We start from the raw sequence: 24,904 nt of genomic DNA on the forward strand, positions 1-24,904 counted from the left end.
GCCGATTGGAGATCCAGTTGATTGTCCTGTCGTGTTCATGGTTTGTGTTTGATTTGCCATCTTTCCTCATGTCGATTTGGTTTTGTTCTTTTCCCACCAATCCGGGTAGCCATGTAATTCAAAACATGTCTCCTTTGTGTGTTTATTTTTCTTGCAATGTTCACAATACAGCTTTGATGTGTCTCGGTTACCATTGTTGCTTCGTGTCAAAGCCTTCAGGTTGTTTTTGGATGAAGCAAATGCAGCTGCTTCAACAATGGTTGCCCCTCTTGTCGTTGCAATTTGTTGTTGCTTTTCTTCTTGCGAAACAAGTGCATAAGATCGGGCTAGCGAAGGAAGTGGATCAGTGTTTAGGATTTGAGATCTCACCACATTATATTTTTCATTTAATCCCATCAAGAATTGATGAACCTTTTCTTTTTCTTTCTCAACAACAATTGCTTTGGCCGAACCGCAAGTGTAAGGCGGAATTTGAGAATAAGCGTTGTACTCATCCCAAAGTCCCTTAAGCTTTGTGTAATATGCAGCAATTGACATATCCTTCTGCTGCGTATTCACTATCTCAGTTCTTAGTTGATGCACTCGAGGTGCATTTCCTTGTGACAAACGTTCTTCAAGATCGACCCATATCTCCCTAGCTGTATAAAAAAAAACAACACTGTCATGAAGAGATGAGTCAAGAGAATTAAATATCCATGAGATAATCATGGAGTTGTTTTTGATCCATATTGCAAGATCTGCTGAATCTGATTCTGGTCGAAGCAAAGTTCCATCAACAAAGCCAAATTTGTTCTTGGCAAGTAATGCATTGGACATGGCTCTTCGCCATGTTGGATAGTTATTTTCTTTGAGAAGACATGAAACTAGCACGATTCCCGGATTGTCAGATGGGTGTAAGACATATGGGGATGATAAATCATTCATGGTTTGTTTGGTGTTTGCGGTGATTGATTGGGTTTTTGCAGAAGAATGTTGGCTAGAATCATCAGACATGATGAGGAGAGCGTGCCCTAGATGGCCTGCTCTGATACCATATCAATTTTGTGTTAATTAGTTTATTTTATTAATCAACCAAAATTGGTTTATATAATACAGCAGTCCCTGACTATAAGGGAAATTACATGGAATAATCCCATTGACTTCGGGATTACAGAACAAAAAATTAAATCAACAAAATAAGAGGAAACAAAATCGAGATATACTAGGAAAGAGATATGGAAAGTCAATACACAAGTTTGTGTACAGAGGCATTATATTAATTGTGATTAAAGTAAGGTATAAGTGCCTATAAGTAGAAAGGGGTACTTGTAAATTGTAAGGCATTTTTTAGACGTAATACCGTGAATAACAAAGAGGAGTTTCTCTGATTGTGTTACTTCTATTTTCCTTCAGATTCTCTCCAACCAAACACCAAATTTCCTCACTCAAATTTTATAAAAATATATATTTATCCCATTTATATGAGGTTTCGAGCTTGAGACTTTCGACTCTGATACAATGAGAGATTAGGAGTAAAATCGAAAAAAGAAATGTGAATTGTATCTAATTGCAGAGAAAAATGACATTTATTTTGTCTTACAAGCTGAAAAAAATGAATAACTGCACTTAATAAGCAAGCACAAATTGATGACTCGGCTGTTTTTAGCTAAACTACTACGCATCGTTTCCTTAAGCAATAACAATTCTTAACAAAACGTAGCGTATTGATTTTAGCTCTTAACAAACACGTTTTAGCAGCACTCTTCACAAATATTTTATGAAAGAATATGACTATAAATAACATCTCTAATAAGAAAAGACCATTCAATACAAATATTAAAACCCCAAGAAGTTCTTAATTAAAAGTATGTTTACAACCAAACAAGGCAGAAAAAGTATAGCTCCGACAACAGCTGTCGTGGCTCGCCAAGGAGTTCTTAAAAATATGCATTTCAAGTTTGCACAGATGCGGTTCCAACGATTGTCGTACTGCGCTCTAAGATGCTCATACAAGCCGGAGTAATGGGAACCACTTTATGGAATTTCTTGGCGAAATTTATTAAAGAAGTTCACTATTACAAGATTCTGGCCCACAAGATTTTTAATTATTCCCTCTTCAACAAGTATATCCACATCTTTTGCAGAAACTCATCAATTCCATGCAACTGCGTAAGTTTCTAATGGATAGTGACACTGCTCTAATGCCATCGTGTAAATTATTTTATCAACTTATGATTCTAGTGGTGTAACACTAGTCATGGTATAATTACTTCACTTTGAATATTGCATAATCATTCTTGTTTAAATTTCCAGTTTGATGACCTTGGGTTAAAAGTAACCACCTTCTATTATGTTGTTTATCTCCCATATCAGGTGAGCACCTTTGAGTCAGAGTGATCACAATGTATTTGACAGATTTATTTGGGTAACACGTGTTATGCTTCTAGAATGCATGAGCTGTTATATTCTCTTTTGAGATATTTGTGTGGTCCATAACACTTGTTAAATTCATATTCAATGAACTAGAAAATTTTATTCTCTTTGATAGGTGGCATATTGATATTGGAATAAACTTTTATAAAGATGAATTCAATAAAGTTATTCCTTGCCACATGTCCCCTTGCATTGGAGCCCAAGTTTCCTATATATTCATCTCCTCTAATGCAATTCTTTTTAAGCCTAATTATACCTCTGATATTACTCTGAAAATTCCTTGAGGATTCTTTTGTTTTGAATTAGGTTTCATATGCCTTAGGTAGGCTTACAAATACCTTGGTTACACTTTGTTTATTTGTTCATGGCTGGAATATGGGTTTCCATTGGTGATGCTTGATGAGATTTCAAGCTTTTGGAGCTGAAGTCGGTGTTGATCCTTGAAAGGAGCTCAAGGCTAACCAGGTCTTCTTGTGTACTAGTAAGAGCTTGAAAATACACATTTACTTAGTGGTTTATGGGGATTATTTGTAAGAAATTAGGCTTAGTTTGGTAAAGTTGCTTAATATTTTCATAATTATCTTTTATGAGATCACGGGCATGCTTGAGTGTTTTTCAGGTTATTAGTGCCAAATGTTATGCCCGGATGAACAATCATGTCAGCAACCGAATGAGTGATGAGTAGAAACAAACGGATTGAGAATCGGAGTTGAACCAAAGAAGTTATGGAGCTTTGAAGTAAAGAGGAGACTCTAGATTATGCTCCAATTTGAGCATGCCTTGGTGGTTTGCCAATAAATTGAGCTATAGACCTTAGATTAAGATGATTCTTTTACTTTTAGAAAGCTAATTCAAAGGGCTACATTTCTTATGCTTACCATTTCTCCAGATTCTATCGTTATCATGCTAAAAAATTTCCATCTCTAGAGTGCCAAGGAATGGGCGATATTTGAACTAAAAGAAGAAGAAGTTATCACTGTGTCGTAGTACACTTTGTCCAAAATCAACCATGCCACAGCACAGTGCTGGGGCATAGTCACGATAGTTAGGAATTTTTTTTTCGTTTTTTAATTAGGAAAATAGGGTTAAGAGTCCTAAACTAAATAGAATTAAGGAAAATAAAACCCTAACCCTTGTGGGATATAAATAGAAGTCTTTTAGCATTATTTTGGGAATTCTTTGGAGAGAATAAGAGAAGGAAAACCTGTAGAGAAGAAAAGTGTCAGAATTTCTGGAGCTTTGATTCATAATATAGGGAAGTTCTTCTTGTTTCTTTCTTACAAACTCGTGTTGCTTTGTTTTAATAAAGATGATTGTTTCTTTCATGTTTATTATGAACTAACTTTATTTTCCTAGGGCTAAGATGTAGCCCAATCTCTTGATTTTCTGTTGATTTATGTATGTTGATTTTCATTAAGATTTCTTCCTAAGTTTTATTATTATGGCTAATGCTTTTGATTCTTAAGGGCCCAAGAATTAAATGAACTAATGGACTAGGATGGGATTGAGAGATGATACTTAGTTGGTCTATGGTAATAAAACCATAGGTTGAGCGAACGCTAGAGATAGGTTACCGCAACTTATGAGAAACTCCATAGAGCGTAATGATCTCCAATTGCTTAAATCTGATTAGAGATAATTCGGGTTAGTAATTAGGGTTAATTTGATAATTATTCGAGAGAAAGTTATTAGAAATTTAGGGAGTTTGACCTGTAGGAAGAGCTTAATAAAATTAGCATAAGTGATCAATACATATGAATAAGAGTTGGTGTGAAATCTATGCCCTAGGTCTAGTCATCTTGCTTTAAACCCAAAGATTTATTTTAGTTATTTTCTTTTCAGTTTTCTTTTAATTTCATTTGTTAATTTAGTTTAGATTTTCCTTGATAAAAATTGTGATTAATCAAATAGTAAATAGATAGTAAATTTTGGTAATTGATAATAGTAATTCCCTTGGATTGAATATCCTTATTTGTACACTTTATTACTTGCACAATTTCATACGACACTTGCGAAAACCACAAGAAGTTTTTGGTGCCGTTGTCGGGGAATTGCTTTTATATTATCAATATCAATACAAGCTGTTTAGTTGCTAATTTGGTTTGTATTATATCTTTTTATCATTTTTTATTTTAGTGCGCTTTAATTTTTAATTCTATATTTTTAGTGTTAGACTGTACATAGGAGTTAGTTCAATCGCTGATACAGGAGTTCAAGTTGTTCAAAAAGCACTTAAGGACTACTCTAGTCCTACAATTGAAGGATGTTTCTAGCATTTTCCGGCCACCGATTCAAGCAAATACCTTTGAGATAAAGCCTGCCATCATTCAAATGATACAACATTCGATGCAATTTGGAGGTTTACCAAGTGACGATCCTAATTTGCATATTGCAAATTTTCTAGAGCTTTACAATACTTTCAAGCACAATGGGGTATCAACTGAGGCAATTAAGCTTAGGCTATTCCCATTTTCTCTAAAGGATAAAGCTAAGGCTTGGTTGATTTTACAACCTCCTGGAAGCATTACCATGTGGGATGAGTTGGTTCAAGCTTTCCTCGCGAAGTACTTCCCACCTATTAAGTCTGCCAAGATGAGAAGTGACATCACTAATTTTTTCCAGCAAGATATAGAGTCACTCTATGAAGCTTGGGAGGGGTATAAAGATCCCTTACAAAAGTGCCCTCACCATGGGTTGCCGATGTGGTTGCAAGTGCAGAACATTCTACAATGGGTTGCTTCCTAATACGCAAGTGATAGTTGATGCTGCAAGTGAGGGATCTTTGAACAATGAAACACTAAAGAAAGCTTATAAATTGATTGAGGTGATGGCTAGCAACAATTACTGAGACCTTTGGAAAGGAATGTTCCAAGGAGAGTAGCGGGAGTGCATGAAGTCAATGGCTACACCACATTGGCTGCTCAACTTTCAGTCATCCAAAAACAATTAGGTGTTACTCTCATAGTTAATGCTATTGAAACTCGTTCTCTAACATGTGAATTTTGTGCAAGAAATCATTTATCTAGAGATTGCCAAGTAGGAAGTCCGTTTGCTAAACCCGAACAAGTGCGTCATGTTAACAATTTCCAAAGAGGGCAAAGGAATCCATACTCATCCATACTCAAGCACATATACTCTAGCATGGCAAAATCATCCAAATTTCTTGTGGAGTAATAATAATAATCATAAGCCACATCTCAGTTTTCAAGCTCAAGAGACAAAAACAAATTTGGAGAACGTGTTTACAAAATTTATGGAGGAGTCAGGCAAGAGATTTGACATGAACGAAGCTCAACTCCAAAAATATGAAGTACTCTTGCAAAATCAATCTGTATCCATTAGAAACCTTGAAACTCAAATGGGGCAAATCCATAATATTTTATCTAAGAGAGTTCAAGGATCATTTCCAAGTGATACCGAGAAGAATCCAAAGAAGCAACTCAATGCCATCATGTTGAGAAGTAGCAAGGAGCTGAAAGAATCAAGAAAAGCTGAAGAAATTGAGGAAAAAGCTGAAGACATGAAATTGGACAGAACCAACAATGCCTTAGCACAATGCCTAGGCACAAAATCCAAAATGAAGAATGCCACAGCACAATGCCTAGGCCTAAAACCAGAACTTGAGAACAAAGCCCAAGATGTGAAGAAATATGAAGCCTTTCTTCCGTATCCTCATAAACTATAGAAATAGAGATTGGACAAGCAATTTGATAAGTTCATGGATATGTTTAGAAGCTTGCATATTAATATTCCTTTTGTAGACATGTTAGAGCAAATGCCAAAGTATGCGAAGTTTCTAAAGGATTTCCTCATGCATAAAAGGAAGTTTGAAGAACGCGAGAGAGTCATGCTCACTGAGGAATGTAGCGCATTGCTTCAAAAGAAGCTACCATTGAAATTAAGAGATCCAGGGAGTTTTAATATGCCTTGAACAATTGGTAGTTTTTATTTTTGATAAAGCTTTACGTGATTTAGGAGCTAGCATTAACTTGGTTTAGGAGAGGTGAAGCTGACCATGATTCATCTTCAATTGGCGGATAGATCCATAACATATCCTAGGTGAGTGGTGGAGGATGTCCTAATAAAAGTAGACAAATTTATCTTTCTGATAGATTTTGTAGTTCTTGATATGGAAGAAGACTGGAACATACCTTTAATATTAGGAAGGCCTTTTCTAGCTACTAGTAGGACTTTAATAAATGTACACTAAGGTAAACTAATCATAAGGGTGGAAGACGAACAAGTTGAGTTTAATGTTTTTAACACGATGAAATGTCCTTCTGAGTTAGATACTTGCTTTGAGATTGGCACCATTCATGACAAAGTAAGGGAAAACTTAGAAGTAAACTACCCTAGCTCACCCCTAGAAAATTGTTTAGTCAACTCTAGGACTATGGAGGCTAAATTTGACAGGGTAGATGAACAATGATTAAAGCCTTATGTGTATGGTGGATTGGAAGATAGAAGGGCTTGGATTTTCCTGGATGATTCGGATTGAAGGAGTCAAAAAGTCAAGCTTATGACTCTAACAAAGTGCTTCTTGGCAGGCAACCCGAGCTCTTTACATTAATTTTGATTTTTGTTTTGAATTTGTTGTGGTTTGTTCATGAGTCATTTTTATTTTTGCCGAGTTTGATTAACATTGACGTTGTGTTTGTTTCTCAGTTGATTTAAACAATGGAATGAAATGAGGGAGGTGATTGAATTGTCATGCGAATTTGCATGTCACTATTGAAAAAAGGGGTAAGTTTTCCTTTTCTCTTTTTCCTTTTATTTACATTTGTACACTGGGGACAATGAAGATATTAGGTTGGGGGTAAGGGAAGTCTCTTCCAAAACTTTTGAATTTATGGATTTATGAGGATTTTTTTTTTTTTTTTTAAATTGTGTTTTGTTTGGAATTTTGTTTAGTTCTTGGATTAATTTTGTATGTCAATGATATGACCATAATTGTGATACACATGTAACTTTGAGAAGACATTAACTTCTGCGTAGTGTAAGGATGTTAGTAAGTGTCAATTGCATCTAGTTTACGACTCTCTTGGGAATGGGTTTGATTGGTTGAATAATCTGAATACTTAGAAAAGTTTTATGTGCGATTCTTTATCAGCATTTAATTTTGAGATCCCAACAGACTCTAGAACTCATTTGATAACCACTTGAGGCGAAATCCTAGAATCTGCATTGCTTAGGATAAGATTTAGGTAATTTTCTTTGGAACAATTGAGCCTTTCAAGCCAACCTATATTATTTTATCCCTAGTTAACCCTTTGAACCTATTATATACACTAGGTCAGCCTTATTTTTTTTTTTTTAAACCTACTATATCTTACCTTGATGATGAAGCCTAAAACAATTTTTGACCCATCTTATTATGAGAGACATAGTTTGGTGTGACCTTAGAAAAAAAAGACATGAAAAGAAGTGTGGTGGAAGACAATAAATGTATCCTTTGGACCACAACCTGAGTATATGCAATGAGATAGGTTGGGGTTGTGAAAAAAAAATGATAGTAGAAGCAAGGTAGGGTAGATGATTGTTTTTATAAGTTACTATCTTCCTATGAAAAGAAACAAAAAAAAAAAAAAAAAAGTAGAAAAAGAAAAAGATCAAAAAATAGGAAGAAGTAGCTAGTGAGAAGAACATAGAATGAGGTTTGCAATATATGAGGATTGGTGCAAATGTTGGAAGGAAGAGTTCAATGAATGCGAAAGAGTATTGGGTGAATGAAAAGAAGCAAAGAGGAAATTGGTCATGGTCATATATTGTAAAATATTAAGTCTCTTACGCTTGCAAAACTCCTCTCCGTTCTTTCATAACCCATTACCTTAGCTTAAAAGTTATAACCGTAATAAAGACCTAATGATCCAAGGTAGTGCTTGGATTCCAAATTAGTGGAGAGTGCTTTTAAAAGTGAGCCTATGGAGTTTGCTTGTACAATTTTTATTGTTTCTTTTTATGAGAAAAACTCTTGAGAGATCAAATTTCTTTGCCTATGAATGTTATGCATAAAATCATCCGAGTTTTTGGATAAATGGTTTGTGGTTGATTATATGAGAGGGTCCATAACAAAAGCGTAATTGATATTTTCTTATTCTTTATATTTATGTGATGTTAATTATTCGATTTGTGCATGTAGACACAATTTTTGAGACAAATATTTGTATTGATCCTAACATTTTTGATTGAGTCTTTATTTTTGAGTCTAGGTTAGGTTAGGTTTGCATGTTTGTGGGTATCACAGCTGGAAACCCTCATGAGACTACAACTCATCCAACTAGGGCCGCCTAAGCGTTTAAAGGTTTGTTGCATACGCTAAATGCAACCGTGTCAATCTACGGAAGTGATTTAGGATAGTTAGATATTAGGTATAGGTTTCATTTTGTTTTTAATTTTCAAGACATGTTTTTATCACTTAGCTTGCTAGGGACTAGCAAGAAGCTAGTTGAGCGTTGTGATAAGAGCTTGAAAATACACATTTACTTAGTAGTTTATGGGGATTATTTGTGAGAAATTAGGCTTAATTTGGTAAAATTGCTTAATATTTTCATAATTTTCTTTTATGGGATCACGTGTGTTTGAGTGTTTTTCAGGTTATTAGTGCTAAATGTTATGCTAGGATGAAGAATATGTCGATATCGGAATGAGTGATGAGTAGAAACAAATGGATTGAGAATCGAAGAAGTTGTGGAGCTTTGAAGTAAATATGAGAATCTAGATTACGCTCTAGTTTGAGCATACCTTGGTGTTTTGGTTTAAAAATTGAGTTGTAGACCTCAGATTAAGACGATTGTTGACTGTTGGATAGCTTATTCAGAGGGCTACATTTCATATGTTTACCACTTCTCCAGATTCTATCGTTTTCGTGCTAAAAAATCACCATCTCTGGAGTGCTGAGGAATCAGATGAGATTTGAACTAAAGAAGAAGAAGTTATCACTGTGCCATAGTACACTTTGTCCAAAATTGACCACACCACAGCACAGTGCCAGACACAGTCATGACAGTTAGAAATTTTTCTTCCACTTTTTATTAGGAAAATAGGGTTAAGAGTCCTAAATAAAATAGAATTAAGGAAAATAGAACCATAACCCTTGTGAGATATAAATATAAGTCTTTTAGCATTATTTTGGGGATTCTTTGGAGAGAATAAGAGAAGGAAAACCTGTAGAGAAGAAAAGTGTCAGAATTTCTGGAGCTTTGATTCACAATATAGGGAAGTTCTTCTTATTTCTTTCTTACAAACTCGTGTTGCTTTGTTTTAATAAAGATGATTGTTTCTTTCATGTTAATTATGAACTAACTTTATTTTCCTAGGGCTAAGATGTAGCCCAATCTCTTGATTTTCTGTTGATTTATGTATGTTGATTTTTATTAAGATTTCTTCCTAAGTTTTATTATTATGCCTAACGCTTTTGATTCTTAAGGGCCCAAGAATTGAATGAACTAATGGACTAGGTTGGGATCGAGAGATGATACTTAGTTGGTCTACGGTAGTAAAACCATAGGTTGAGTAAACGCTAGAGATAGGATACCGCAACTTGTGAGGTTTTGGTAAATTCTATAAAGCGTAATGATCTCCAATTGCTTAAATCTGATTAGAGATAATTTGGGTTAGTAATTAGGGGTTACTTTCATAATTGTTCGAGAGAAAGTTATTGGAAATTTAGGGAGTTTGACCTATAGAAAGAGCTTAATAAAATTAGTATAAGTGATCAATAACATATGAATAAGAGTTGCTGTGAAATCTATGCCTTAGCTAGGTATAGTCATCTTGCTTTAAACCCAAAGATTTATTTTAGTTGTTTTCTTTTCAATTTTTTTTTTTTTAATTGTTAATTTAGTTTAGATTTTCCTTGATAAAAATTGTGATCAATCAAATAGTAAATAGATAGTAAATTTTGGTAATTGATAATAGTAATTCCCTTGGGTTCGATATCCAAATTCATACACTTTATTACTTGCACGATTTCATACATTTGCGAAAACCACAACATGAACGTGGAGCTTGCTATGGTAGTTCGAACTTCGACCAAAGGGTGGAGTTTGAAGCATTGTAAAATAGGGAGTGTTCTTGCAACTGATGCTTAACGTTGGCTTTGTAATTGAACTGTGAATATTTTCCATGGTTGATTGGCTTCATCTGGACTTGGTCCCGTGGATGTAAGCATATTGCCGAACCATGTAAAAACCTCTATGCTCTTTATTTTTTTTTCATGGTTGGTTATTTTGCAATGATGAAGAATGAACACTAAAATCAACTTAGCAACCCATTCCGCTTAGGTTTAATTCACTTGGTAAAGGAATTAAATCTTTCAATTGGTATCAAAGCTTGTTCTAGAAAGTTATTTCAGTTGATCCTTGCTTGTTGGTTGTGTTTTTATCGCATTTTAATCTCTATTTACGTTATGGTTATTTTTCACGTTTTTCTGCATTTTTCTTGCTACAAACCTAAGGTGACCACCCCGTGATGGATTTTTTGGTTGTGACCACCTCTGTCTCTCAGGTCACCACATAAGAACATTTTTTTCAAAAACCGTAAAATGTGGAAACCCAAGCTTAGTGTTAATTGTCTTGTTGCCCATACCTCTTTGCATGCCTCTGAAATTGATAGTGGTTGTTCTAGACACATAACAGGTAACTAATCTTTATTGGTTGAGCTTGAATGGTTGGAAAATGGTCATGTTATCTATAGAGATGGTCATCTTCATGACTTATTTGAGGATAAGGTCATTTCACTTGCACATGTAAACACAGAGTCTCAACTTTTGACTTATATACAAAGACCTTAGACTTTCAAACTTTTGTGAATTTGAGGAAGTCCGTTGTACTAACTCAACTTGAGTAGAGTTTTTCGTTTAAATAGTCATGGGAGCATATTTTCCTTGTTTTTTAAAATTACAAGTTATATGATCTGTGATGTTTCATAAAAAATTGATTCTCTCTTTAAAGTGTGTGTGGTGAGTGATGTGTCCACCTTGTTTTTCACCTCAAGAAATATAACGACTTTCTTTCATTTTTTTTAGTACTTAATGCATATTTCTTGTCACCATGTGAAAGAGCTACCTTGTTTGTAGTGTGAAAGTCATACTTGAGTAATTTTCTAGGATGTAGAGATCTACCATGTCGAGGGCTACCTACTTACAAGTGTGAAAGCTACACTTGGTTACCTTTTGAGAGTTATGCCCATTAATCTCTATGCAATGAAAAAGAAGCCAAAATGTTAAGATTAAGTTAAAAAGAAAAAGAATTATTCAAAAGAAAAAAGGCATGAGGGAAGGGGGAGTTGCTTTCAATTCAAAATTGACCAATGTGTCAAACTTACACCTTGAGGACACTACACACACATGATAAAGAATGCTTGCTTTTGTTGATCATATATGACTTAAAGAGTGATTACTTTAAGTTGTTGAATTTTCATTGGATGAGATACTCTTTAAGCATTTCTTTCAAAGGTTGAGAAATGAATTTTTTTGTGTCTTCTAATCAAATCAATATGACTTGTCTTTTTAAATCTTGTGAAAATTTTGATTAATCTCATGACCATGTTGTCTTTAATTTTAAATTTTAAGTGTTTATAGTCTACTGCCTTTGTGTCTTTGTCACCACCTTGGGTATGCATGTGATAACCTGCTTGTTTCACGGTGCTAACATGAGTTTTGACAGCCAACACTCACTGATTTGTGGATTTGAATTGTGAAAATGATCCTTATATGCTCACACTAACACTGGTGTCACCACCTGATGGATGAGTTGTTTGAATTTTTTCAATTTTGTGTGGTCGTAAGGGTTGAGAAACTATGAACAAAGAGAGGGAGTGAAAGCTGAATCTTTTTCTTGTTGGTTGTTACTTCTAATGTGATCACTCTAAGCAAAAGTGGTCATAAATCTTGCTGGCTCTAAGCTCACACAGATTGGATGAATTCATCACTGGAGATAAAGTGTGTCCTACAATGTTCTTGATTGATAAAGTTGAAGAATTGGGAGAAATGGTAAAGAAACCAAACCCTACCTATTTTAATTGGAAAAAAATTGATCAATTTTAGTTGGTTGGCTCTTTTCAACCATTTCAGAATTTATCTTTAGACATGTAGCTAATTATGGAACAGCGTATGAGATTTGGAATGTTTTAGAATTACACTTTCAATCTGTTTCTAAAGCTAGAACACTACACTTAAGAAATTTGCTGTAGACAACTAAGAAGGATGCATGCAGTAGTAGTGAATTTGTGTTAAAAATGAAAGAATTGGGGGAGAACTGAATGCTAGTGGTGTAAGCCTAAGTGATGAGGAACTCTTGCTATATATTCTAGATGGATTGGGACCCGAATATGAAGCGGTAGTAGCCAATCTTATATCTAGTAGTAGTACTATCCCACTACAAGAGGCTCAGTTTTTGTTGCACAAACATGAGATGAGGTTGAGAGACAACATAGTCACTATAATAATCTGCACGATCAACTTGCTTCAGCTTTATGGTCTCTAAATAAACTATAAATCAAGGTTATAGTGATGTAGTACATTTCCATAGAACAAAGTAGTAACTAGGCTAGATGTTAATGTTGCTATGGATCCTTCGGCAAGTTACTTGGTAGCTCAACCTATTAGAAAGGTAGTGAACTCAAGAAGTCCCAGATCAGTTTTTCCCTTTCCCTATCAATCATAGTTTCTTACATCCAATGAATCTCCTAACTCATTTGCTCATAATCCTCATGGAATGTTCTTGTTTAATCCTTATATGATGCGTAGTCGAGCTAGAGGGAGAGGTCAATTAGGCCTAAACTGATTTGCCAAGTTTCTGGCAAAGGAGGACACTTTGTAGTGAACTGTTACCATAGATTTGACCAAGGTTTTCAAGGTTTTAATTTTTCTCCCCAAGGGTCCACTTTAGTAGCTACACCACAAACACTTAATTCTGGTTAGATTAATGAGATAGCTCAAGATATGTTAGTAGCAAAAATGATATCAGGATAGCCTCTACAACAACCACCTAACTCCAGTGGTTTTGGTTCAAATGGTGGAAATCAGCAGTTTGTCTTGAATCCACACCAAAATCAGTATGATAATGCTTGTTTTCAATTGTCTAACGCAAGCAGTTCTGGTTCCAGTGGTGGTAATAAACAATTTGTCTTCAATTCACCTCCACATTAGTATGGTTATGCTTCTTATAACAGTGGTTCAAATTCAAATGGTGGGAATCAACAATTTGCCTTCAATTCACATTACAATCAATGTGGTCAAGTTGGTATGTCTCTAGGCAACACAACTGGAGAAGGAACTCAATTATCTTCAAACTTTCTTGTTGCTATGTCACAAACAATTTTTGATCAAACATGGTATGTGGATTCAAGGGCCATAAACCACATCACTAGTGATGCCAACAATTTGATAGTCAAGACAAACTATCTAGGAGGATCAACTGTACGTTCAAGTTGGAAATGGACAGAATATTCCTATTACACATATCGATGAGTTATTGTTATCTTTAAATTGCTCATTTATTATTGCATCTTAAGAATATGTTGTGCATACCTCATATTGTTAAGAATCTTTTAAGTATCTCTCAAATGACTAGGAATAATGGAGTTATAGTTGAATTTTATTCTGACAAATGTCTTGTTAAGGATAAATTCACCAAGGAGATACTACCACGAGGATCCTTGAAAGATGGTCTCTATCCGCTTCAAACTTCATTTCCTATTGTGAATTCTCCTACGTTTGCCTTTGAAATAAACCGTTGCATGCCAACTGTCAAGTTGTTGTGTCTATCAATAATAATGCTGAGTGTGTTAGTGAGTTTGACAATAACAATAAGTTGTAGTCTATTTTTCACAACACTAGTCAAGTAAGTGAGAAAAGGTGTGACTCAAATGTAACCAGTAGCAGCAGTATTAAGTCTGGTGGTCTTGCGAATTTGTGGCATGTAAGGCTAGGGTATCCACAAAAGAAAACATTGCAGGTTGTAATGAATAAGCTCCATGTAAATGACTCTGTTGCTAATAAACTTTCTGCGAAGCTTGTCAATTTGGCAAGATGCATCAAGCTTCCTTCCCTTTATCTGATTTTCAAACTCATTGTGCTCTTGAATTAGTGTATTCTGATTGTGGGGTCCCACACCAATATGTTCTTTTGAGGGCTTTAAATACTACATGTTGTTTGTAGATGATTATAGCCATTATATATGGATTTGCCCTCTCAAAGCAAAATCTGAAGCACCCAAAATCTTCACTCAATTTCATAGTTTTGTTGACAAACAATTAGGTACTCAACTAAAATTGTTTACAAACTAATTGGGGACGTGAGTTTAGACCTTTTACTAAGTATCTACAAATGCATGGAATAGTATTTAGACATCCATGCCCTTATATACACCAACAAAATGGGAGAATGGCAAGAAGGCATAGAATCATTATAGAATTTGGCTTAACTTTGTTAGCACATGTTGGTATGCCACTTTGTTTATGGTGGCAAGCTTTCACAATAGTAACTTATCTAATAAATAGACTACCTTCAGCTCCTCTTGCAAATATGTCTTTATTTTAGAAATTGCTTAAATAGGAACCACTTTACAATAAGCTAAACGTCTTTGGATGTTGCCGCTATCCCTTTATTTGACCATATCAGAAGCATAAATTTTCTTATCACATTGAAAAATGTGTCTTTCTAGGGTATAGTAATGTCGCAAAGGTTACAAGTGCCTTTCTCCATCAGGAAAAATTTACATTGTTAGACGAGCGAAGTTCAATGAGACTGCTTTTCCATTTAAAGAAGAATGTTTTTGGTTTAAAGATGTTGATGTTGCAGGTCCAAGCTCAGAAGCAAACTTAGGAAGTGTCAATACTTCATGGAATATGGCTCATTGTTTTAATCCAGAAAATGTTGATGATGTACTGAATTTTGGACAGAATCAACATGAATCTTCTGCTTGTTATAGAAAATGTGACTCTAATGTTATGATTGGAAATCCAAGAGGAAATACGAGACCTATTTCTGGTGTTGATATTGCTCATAATAGGTTAAAGTTGGAAAAATTCAACATGAATCTCAAGATCAATCTCCTGATTGTGTTATGGTTGAAAATGCTAGATAAGTTCTACATGATTCTCAGCCTATCTCTGACTATTTTAGAAGCTCTAGATTTGATTGTGTTATGGTTGAAAATACTAGACAAGTTCAGCATGATTCTCAGCAAGTTATGGTTGAAAATGCTAGACCGGTTCAACATGATCCTCAAACTATCTCTAACTGTTTTGGAAGCTCTGGATATGATAATATGGACTTTGGTGTTGTTAAGCCTGATACTCCTTCTTGTTCAGGGTTGTGAATTACAATGTAGATAAAGATGCTCTACATATGCAACCTAATATTCTACATAGGGAGACTAGAGAAGAAGACAATCTACAAGCTGCTCTAGTCACTCACCAAACTAATGATTGTTCTAGCATACATTTAGAGGCAGTCTTACCTATCTCACCACTTAGATCAACAACTAATCAGCATCCTATGATTACTAGGTCAAAGAGTTCACGTATGACTCCTGCAGGACATGCTTTCTTAACAACTCAGACCATTCTAAATGAGCCAACATCTGTCTCTAAAGCACTAAGCATACCAAAATGGAAAGAAGCAATGGAAGAGGAGTATAAAGCACTTTTAAGAAATGAAACCTAGACTTTAGTTCCTTATACATCAGGAATGAATATCATAGGGTCTAAGTGGGAGTTAAGTCCAGGTTAGTTGTTCCAGCAAACCCTAGGACTTGATTATTTCGACACGTTTTCACCTACGATCAAGCCAGCCACCATCAGAATTATTTTGTCACTTGTTGTACATAACCAATGGGATATTCAGTAGATTGATATTAATAACGTTTTCCACAATGGTGAGTTGACTGAATCAGTCTTCATGATGTAGCCTGAAGGTTTTGCTGATTCATAGATTTCTCATCATATTTTTCAGCTTAACAAAGCCTTGTATGGGCTAAAGCAAGCCCCCAGAGCATGGTTTGACAAGATGAAGACCTCCCTGATTGAGTGGGGTTTTACAAGTTCCATTTCAGACACTAGCTTGTTTTACTTCAAAAAAGGAACTCAAATCGTCTACCTACTAGTGTATGTAGATGATATTGTCATTACTGATACGGATTCTTCATTGATTACTCAGATTGTGTAGGATTTAAACAAGAAATCTACCTTAAAAAAAACTCTTGGTGCTTTGAATTATTTTCTTGGTTTTGAAGTAAGGAGAACCGATTCAGGTTTACTACTTACTTTATCCAAGTATGCTCATGATTTGTTAGTCAAAGTTGGAATGGCAGATTGTAAACCATGTAATACCCCAATGGCAACAAGTACTAAACTAGGCAAGGAAGATAGTGTTTTGTTTGATCAACCAACCCTATATAGAAGTACTGTGGGGGGTTCGCAGTATCTAACTCACTCAAGACTTGACTTAGCCTTTGCTGTTAATAAACTAATTCAGTTTTTACAATACCCCACCGCTGCTCACTAGATAGCCTACAAAAGGGTCCTGAGGTATATAAATGGAACAAGTCATCATGGTTTAGTCTTGTACAGAAATTAGAATTTCCTTTTAGAAGGGTATGCAGACACTGACTGGGCAAGTGATACAAGTGACAGAAGGTCAACATCTGGACATAGTATTTTTCTAGGTGGAAACCTAGTGCAATGGAGCTCTCGGAAGCAAAAAGCTGTAGCTTTGTCTTCAACTGAAGCAAAGTACAGAGCTTTGAGTCAGGTAGCCATAGAACTAATACGGATTTAGAATATTTTTAAAGAACTTGGAATACAAATTAATAAAACTCTTGTGCTCTAGTGTGATAATATGAGCGCGAGAGCTCTTTCTTCCAATCCTTTTTTTCATGCTAGAGCGAAATATATCAAGATTGATGTTCATTATGTAAGGGAGTTAGAGCTGAGAAGAAATTGTGTGGCCAATATGTGGATCTAAGTATCAGATTGCTAATGCTCTTATAAAGGCTCTTCATGTAAAACGTTTTGAAGAGGAAAACTAAATGTGGTCTTGTCACTGGAAGACCTGAATCAAATATCTGTGTAGTCACAATTGGACAGTAGTTTGGCTTACTGGGTGATGATTAAGAAGAATGAAGATTCAGAAGTAGTTTGGCTTATGGGGTGATGATTGAGAAGAATAAAGATGAAGAATGAAGATTCATAAGTAATTTGGCTTACAAGGTGATGTTGAGAAGAGTGAAGATGAAGAATGAAGATTCATAAGTAGTTTGGCTTACGCGGTGATGTTGAGAAGAATGAAAGGTTCAGAAGTGGTTTGACTTGAGGGAAGATATTGGTTATAGAAGAATTACTGTTCAGAAGTTTTGTCTTACACTGTTCAAGCATGTAATGGATGCTTAAGGACCTTGATATGTAGCGTTTTATACTGGAATGTTAAAACGTTGCGTTCTGTAATCAACGGCTACCTTTATATTAGCCGCCTTGCCATGTTCTTTTTTCAATTAAGAAAAAATAACAGATTATGTTATCCAGAGACTTCTTACTCGATTTTTTTCTGCATACATTTTTCTTGCCTCTTTTCCTTTGCATCTTTCTTTTCTTTCTTCGATACCTAAATCCCTTCATACAAGAACCTATGTAGACGACATACCAGATTCTCCCCTGTCTACGTAATCCGGAAGGAAGATCCATGTAGGTTTCCTCATGAAGATCCTCACGAAGGAATGCATTGTGAATGTTCATTTGATGAAGAGTCTAGTCACGGGTGGTAGAAATGGACAAGAAAGCCCGAACAATAACGTGCTTGGCCTCTAGGAAAAAGTATCATGGTTGTTAGAGTAGGTGCCCTAGAGCCAATCAATTATTGTAGAATTGACTATTGGTAATAATGTTTATATATCAATAAAAGGCATATTCTTCTATATCATGTAAATCATAATTGTGTGTATTGATATATGTCCATAGGATGGTAGAACCGTGATGAGGGTATCAAGTATTTCAAATCTTGATAGTGAGAACCCTATAATCACATATGGTGGCCATTCTAGAAACGTCCGTAGCCCCAGTATTATTCTTTCCAATGACATAGATAATATAGTAAGGCTATCACAGTGTTGAATAACTCTGTCGAAAGACAGTGACTGATCTCACTTGTCAATGTTATTTGCCGATGACCTAGTGCAACACATGGGTGCTTGCTGTAGGCAAGTTCACTAGACAGACCCACCAAAGGATTCCATATGGATGGTAACCCCAATGTCTATGGAACAAATCCTCTAATGAATGGTGGTGCATCTGATCCTTAGACTTGAGATCACCGAAGCGCCTTGTGCACCAATTGGTGTAGTTTGACACTAGCCTAATGCAGTTCTATTCAGAGCTATCAATACGATAGTGATTGGGTGCATCAATGAGTGTATCAAGACTATGGTGGATCAACAAAGGATTCATCACTTCCGGGTATAGGACAAGTTATCTCAATGCGCAATTCAGTAAATGGAAATGACACCAAATCTGTGGTCATAGTGGGATTGAGTTGTTGCTCAATCCAATTTATTAATACGGTCATTGGTCTAGTAACTGAATACAAAGCTATCGAGAATAACTGAGGTTGATACTATTTATATACCTCAGCCTCGATGAGATAACAAATGATGAAATGATTTGATTGCACAGTAGCCATCTCGTTGATAGGTAGCTATTTCGCTAAATCTGAATCTATCGGGTTGCCATGATGCCTTGCTCTGGGCCAACCTTGGTCTGTGAGTAGTGAGACAATTAATTGGTGTTAATCGCAATACTACTCACTACCGATATGATAAGAAGTCTACGAGTCACACACTTAGAAGATAATTTAAGAATCAATTTGTGGAAGGGGTATTTTCATCTTTTTTGGTAATCTCACAGTGCAATTAAATTTGTTGAGGTTGTCGCCTATATTTAATTTTAATAATAAAATTAAAATTAGTGAGATTATATTTAAATATATGTGCGCATATATTTAAATGGATTATTATTGTTAATTAAATGTTAATATATTTTTATATATATTAATTTATTTTAATTATAGTAATAATTAATTAAATTTAAAATACCAATTAAAGGGTGTTTGGTTGTAAGGGTCAATTAGGGTTGGAGCCCATGGCTATTCCTTATTGGAATAGGGTTTTAATTATTGCACTATGTAAGTGCAACTTAAAATTAAAACCAAAAGAACATTATTCAATTAAAAACCCTAGCCACACTTTAACTCTCTCTTCTCACGTCTCGACTCATTGATTGAAGAGAAATATTTTTCTCTTCTTGATTCTTTGAAATTCTTGGATTCTTGAAGCCATCAAGTGGATCTAGCAAATCCCTTAATGGTTCTATGGACAACATGAGTGCGATTCTACTTTGAATCAGAGGCGAAATCAAATCAGAGACATTTGAAGGAGCCTCCAAACGTACGTAAGTATTCCAACCTCAAATCAAAAGAGCCTCCAATGCTGGTATGAAGTTTTATATCCTTTGATTTGGTTAATTTAAAATAATGTAAATCGGTCATAAAGATCTTGGTTAAGGTTTGCGGATCTAATTAAAAAAATTTAATTTCCGTTGCGTTTTATAGATCCATTAACCTACAGTAATAATCAAACCCTTCTCGTTGAGTGAAGCCTTTGGCAACAAGATGAGCTTTGTACCGTTCTATTGAACCATCAGCACGGTGCTTGATCTTGTAAACCTATTTGCAGCCAATAGGTTTCCTATGAGGAGGACAAGAAACAAGATCCCAGGTATGATTCTGAGAGAGAGCATTGAGTTCATCGACCATGGCCTGATGCCAGTGTGCATGAGATACAGCTTCAGAATAGTACAAGAGCTCTTGCTTGGCAGAAATTTGACTAACACAGATCCTATGGGTAAGAGAAAGTATGTCACAACTAACATAAGTAGAAGTGGGATAAAGAGTACCTATGGTGGTGGGAATAGTATGACAAATATAATCTAGAAGGACGAGTGGTCTAGGTGGACTGTCTCTAAGTTGGAATAGGATCCACAAGAGGACTACCCAAAGGTGAAGATGGATAGCTAGCTGGTTCTTCTGGAGGAGAATGATTACAGGTATTTGTCAGGCCTTCTATAGTAGGGGGCTCTGGTACAAGATCTGTCATAAAGGATCTCATAGCTAGTATGGGCTGCATCATGTAATAAGGCCTTTAGGGAGAAGTGGCCAAGGGATTGTCCAAAAAGGATGAGGACGACTGAAAGTCACGGCCAGAAGGAGCACTATCCGGAAAGGGAAATGAGTCTTCATGAAAGACCACATCCCGAGAGACTAAAATTTTTGCTGAGGTGGGATCATAAAGGTGATACCCTTTTTGATGCATTGGATAGCCCATAAATATGCAGCGGGTAGCCCGAGGAGAGAATTTGTCATGCCCCCCCAAATTAGTCGAGTAACATAAACAGCCAAAAACTCGAAGGTAATCAATAAGTGGGTTCTGAATCTGGTGCTACCAGTGTTTTGGCTAGGTCCATTATTGGCTAAAGGAGTATGGTTTGGGAAGAAAACAACTAATCCTATTGCCTTGTTTTGTAGGTTCAGGAAAACAACGGCTTAGAGAGGATTTTGGCAGAAGCAAAAGCGCTCTGATACCATGTTAGAGTTTAAGAATGAAGAGAGGCAAAAGGGGTAGTATGCTGCTAAAGAATGCCAATAAAGAGAGAAGACAAGAAAAATAGAAATAAGAGAATATTTTTTGTATTTCATGCACGTTGTATAATGTGTATATTAGCCAATTTATACTATGGCTGTAAATACAATAAAGGAATGAAATAATACAATATAGGAAATACAATAAAGTCTTTAATTACAGAATATCACAACAATTAATCAAATTAATACCAAATCAATAATACTTGATTCCAGAAATATTATCTTTAGCATTCCATATTTCATCAAATACAAACCCCTAATGGTGATAATTTTCATAAATCCATATGTGAGAACAAAATTTTAAATTAGCTTCTATATAAGATTTTGGATTTATGAATCTATATGTGAGAAGAAAATATGTGAAAATTTAGTTATTTTCTATCTTCTTTTTGTTTGCTTGTTTTATCATGTTTTATTTAATTTCTTTGTAATTGATAACACACTATATGTGTTACAAAAAATAAATTAGTTACACTGATCAAATGTTACTAATATTTAAAACTCTTAGTAATTGGGGTTGTCATAACACACTCACTAATGTTACTGTTTACTTTTGATAACACTTATTACATGTTTTCGAATAACAATTTTTGTTGTATTATAATCGAATTAAAAGCAGAGCCTTAATGAGATCAGATAGTTAAAATTTACATAAGAGAGACAATATAATATATATGATAAACCCATATCACTAAATGCAAATTACATTGTAATTGTAAAAATACAAATGCACAAATATTAAAACACACTGAGCTAAATATGGTCGTATAACAAGAATGCAATAAAACTCACAACTGCTCCGAGGATTTTAAAAATGTTTCTGAAAACCGTAGCTTGCAACCTTGCCCTGATACGTTTCCAACGACTGTCGTAGAGCGGTCTTAGATCCTTTAAAACCCCAGCGTAACAGTAATCACTTTTTGGTATTTGATGGCAAAGTTTATTAAACATTTCAATTATTACATCACTGTCGCCCACAGAATTTTTAATAATTCCCTTCTCAATAAGCAGATCCACATCACATGCGGAGTAGATAAGTGAATTCAGTATTTTAATATAACTACATATGTAAGCTTCCGATGGATAATGACACTGCTCCAAGGCCATCATATTTCGAATCAAACTTTCTGTGTCGTCTTTTATTTCAATGCGTGGGATTTGGAGTGTAAGCATTGGAAAGATCATCGGTCTGTCTCTTCTTGTTAAGTTTATTTCAACCAAACATTTAGTCAAAAGACGCCTAAGATTCACTCCTAAATCTTGCAACTTGACTGCATTAGGTAAGTCTTCCATGATGGCTCTTTCTGAATTCACTATTGAATAAATTTCCACTTCAAAATGTCCTGGGTCCAATAGTGGCTCACTTTCCTCCTTAACTTGTGGATCGTCCGCGATGGTTGTTGGCTGAATTTCCACTTGAGCTTGTAATTCTTCCGTGATAGTGGGATGGATTTCCTCTTGAGCTTGTAAATATTCGGTGATGGTGGGATGGGTTTCCTCTAGAGATTGTAAATCTTCCGTGATGGTGGAATGGATGTTCACTTGAGATTGAAAATCTTCCGTGATGGTTATGAGTTTAATTTCCGCTTCAGCACGCAAATCTTCAGTGACGGTTGTTCGATCAATCTCCTCTTCAGAATGTAATGTCATTGTGTGGTTTTCTTCTTCAGCAAGTAAATCTTCCCTGATGTCTATTGAATGAAAGTTCTCTTGAGTCTGTAAACCTTGCGTGATGGCTCCATTTGTTTTGGTTGTCGGCTGAGTTTCCACTAAAGCAAGTCTATACAAATCGGTGAAGTGTTTTATCTCTCTTCTGTTTTGGGAGCAATGGAGGTGAAAAAAGGTACAAGAAAGTGCACGGAAGGGAGGAAATAACTCTCCATCTCGGTCACTGGTGGAGGCTTCGTTTGGGTTAATGGTGGAGACTGATCCATTTGAGTTTCTGGTGGAGGCTGTTGTTGAAGTCGTGTAGGATCCGACGGAGGCTACATCTTGGGTGGTGGAGGCAAAGACCGAGTTATATAATTCCTCAAGCACAAAATATGGAAGTTGATTTTCAAGTAATAGTAAGTCCCGTCTTATAGCTAATAGTCGTAACTTATTTAGCAAAAAATCAACTTCATTGTTACGATATCTCAAGAAGAGCTCGATGATGAACACAGCATCGGTTAAAATCATTTCCACAAACTCATCACTCGGTAACTCTAAGGGTTCTGCAAAATAACGGCAGATTTCTTGTTTTCGGTTTTCCACAAAGATCTTGAGTTTCTCCCATTTATCCCAACCAAATCGTTGAATAAATTTCTTTTTATACCTTCTTTTCTCCTTATCCATGCCAACTAAATTTTCTTTCCCACGATGAAAGGGACCAACTGAAATTAATTGAGGAGTGTAAGCTTCCTCATTTATTTTCCGAAGATTTTCAGGGACCCTGGAAATGCAACACTCAGGTGCAGGCTCAAAGAATTCCTTCTTTTCAATTAGCGATTCCCCTCTAATAGAAGTATTAGCCGCCGTATTTATTTCCATCACCAGGTTAATTACAACCTGATATCATAATCATAAGTTAACGTATAATCAATTACAAAAAGATGAAAAATATTTACATAGAACAATTTTACCACATCATCTGTTGACATGGTGAAATTGTAAAATACCATGATGACATATAGAGTTAGTATTTATAATCATCCGTGATAGTGGTGGTTATTGATAAATCATACAAAGTAGTTATTGATCAATTATTATTAATAGACAGATGAAAAAGAATATTTGACATATATGGCAACACATTATAGCAAATAATATCTCATATTAATAAATGATACTAATCCCCGAGTATTCAAGGTTTGTAACACTCGGAAGAATCTTAAAAAGTATGCATTTAATTAAATTTATTATAAACCAAAACATGATAATATTATCTTTATATTATACATGTAAGCTGCCATGACAATTAAATGTGTTCTAAAATTTCTTGAAACAACCCGGAATACTAGAATTCTCCAAACAGACCAGCACAAACCAAGACAGTTTCAAGTTTGATAAAACCTTGAATCCAAAACAAACAATTTTTTCTTCATCATCACTGAAACCGAGAACACAAGTAAAAAAACCCTGGGCTTCACGATTTAAACTGAGAAAGTTTTCTTTATCATGCTAAATACACAAACTTCTCTTCATCATCAAAAAAATAACCTTCAAAATCAACAAGAAAAGAGAAAGAAAGAGGCAGCCGGCAGCCAGCCATTTTTTTGGCTCTGTTAAGAGGAAAAAAGAGAGAGGGAAAAGAGAAAAGAAAAGAGAGGGAAGAGAGAGGAAGAAAGAAAAGAGAAAGAGAGAGGCTGCTCGGCTGCCGACGGTTGAAAAGAGAGAGAAGAGAAAGAGAGGCGGCCGGCAGTATAAAAAAGAAGAAGAAAGAGAAAAAAAAAAAAAAAAAAAAAACATTTTTTTTTTTTTTAATTAGAAAGACCATAGCGTTGTTGACTTCAGTTTACTTTTGTTAACATCGTCTTAACGTCAAGGTTATTTAGTACTTTTCAAAACTCTTGGTTCTCCAAACTTTAACCTAGATTTCTCACTTAAACGCAATTTCAGCGTTTAAAAACTACTTTGTAACTCGTTTCAACTCTTCAAATCGATCATTAAGCAAAGTAAGAGGAAATGGAGCCTCTCGAAGGGCAAGATCTAGAGGATGCAAATATTAACACAAAAAACATAAAAATAGTAAAGCAAAGTAAGTAATTAAGAACCTGAATATTATGTCCCAGAAGAAATAAGCTGAGAAATGGAGCTTATCCT

General features: G+C 35.3%; 1 non-coding gene across 1 annotated transcript; it reads right to left on the reverse strand.

Annotated features, from left to right (window-relative positions):
• Positions 1-5,001: 5,001 nt before the first annotated feature.
• Positions 5,002-5,108, reverse strand: LOC116119818. The gene has a single exon (XR_004126449.1). It is a non-coding gene; the product is annotated as a small nucleolar RNA R71 (small nucleolar RNA).
• Positions 5,109-24,904: the final 19,796 nt, after the last annotated feature.

Source organism: Pistacia vera, unplaced genomic scaffold, assembly GCF_008641045.1.
Source record: "Pistacia vera cultivar Batoury unplaced genomic scaffold, PisVer_v2 Contig906, whole genome shotgun sequence".
NCBI lineage: Eukaryota > Viridiplantae > Streptophyta > Magnoliopsida > Sapindales > Anacardiaceae > Pistacia > Pistacia vera.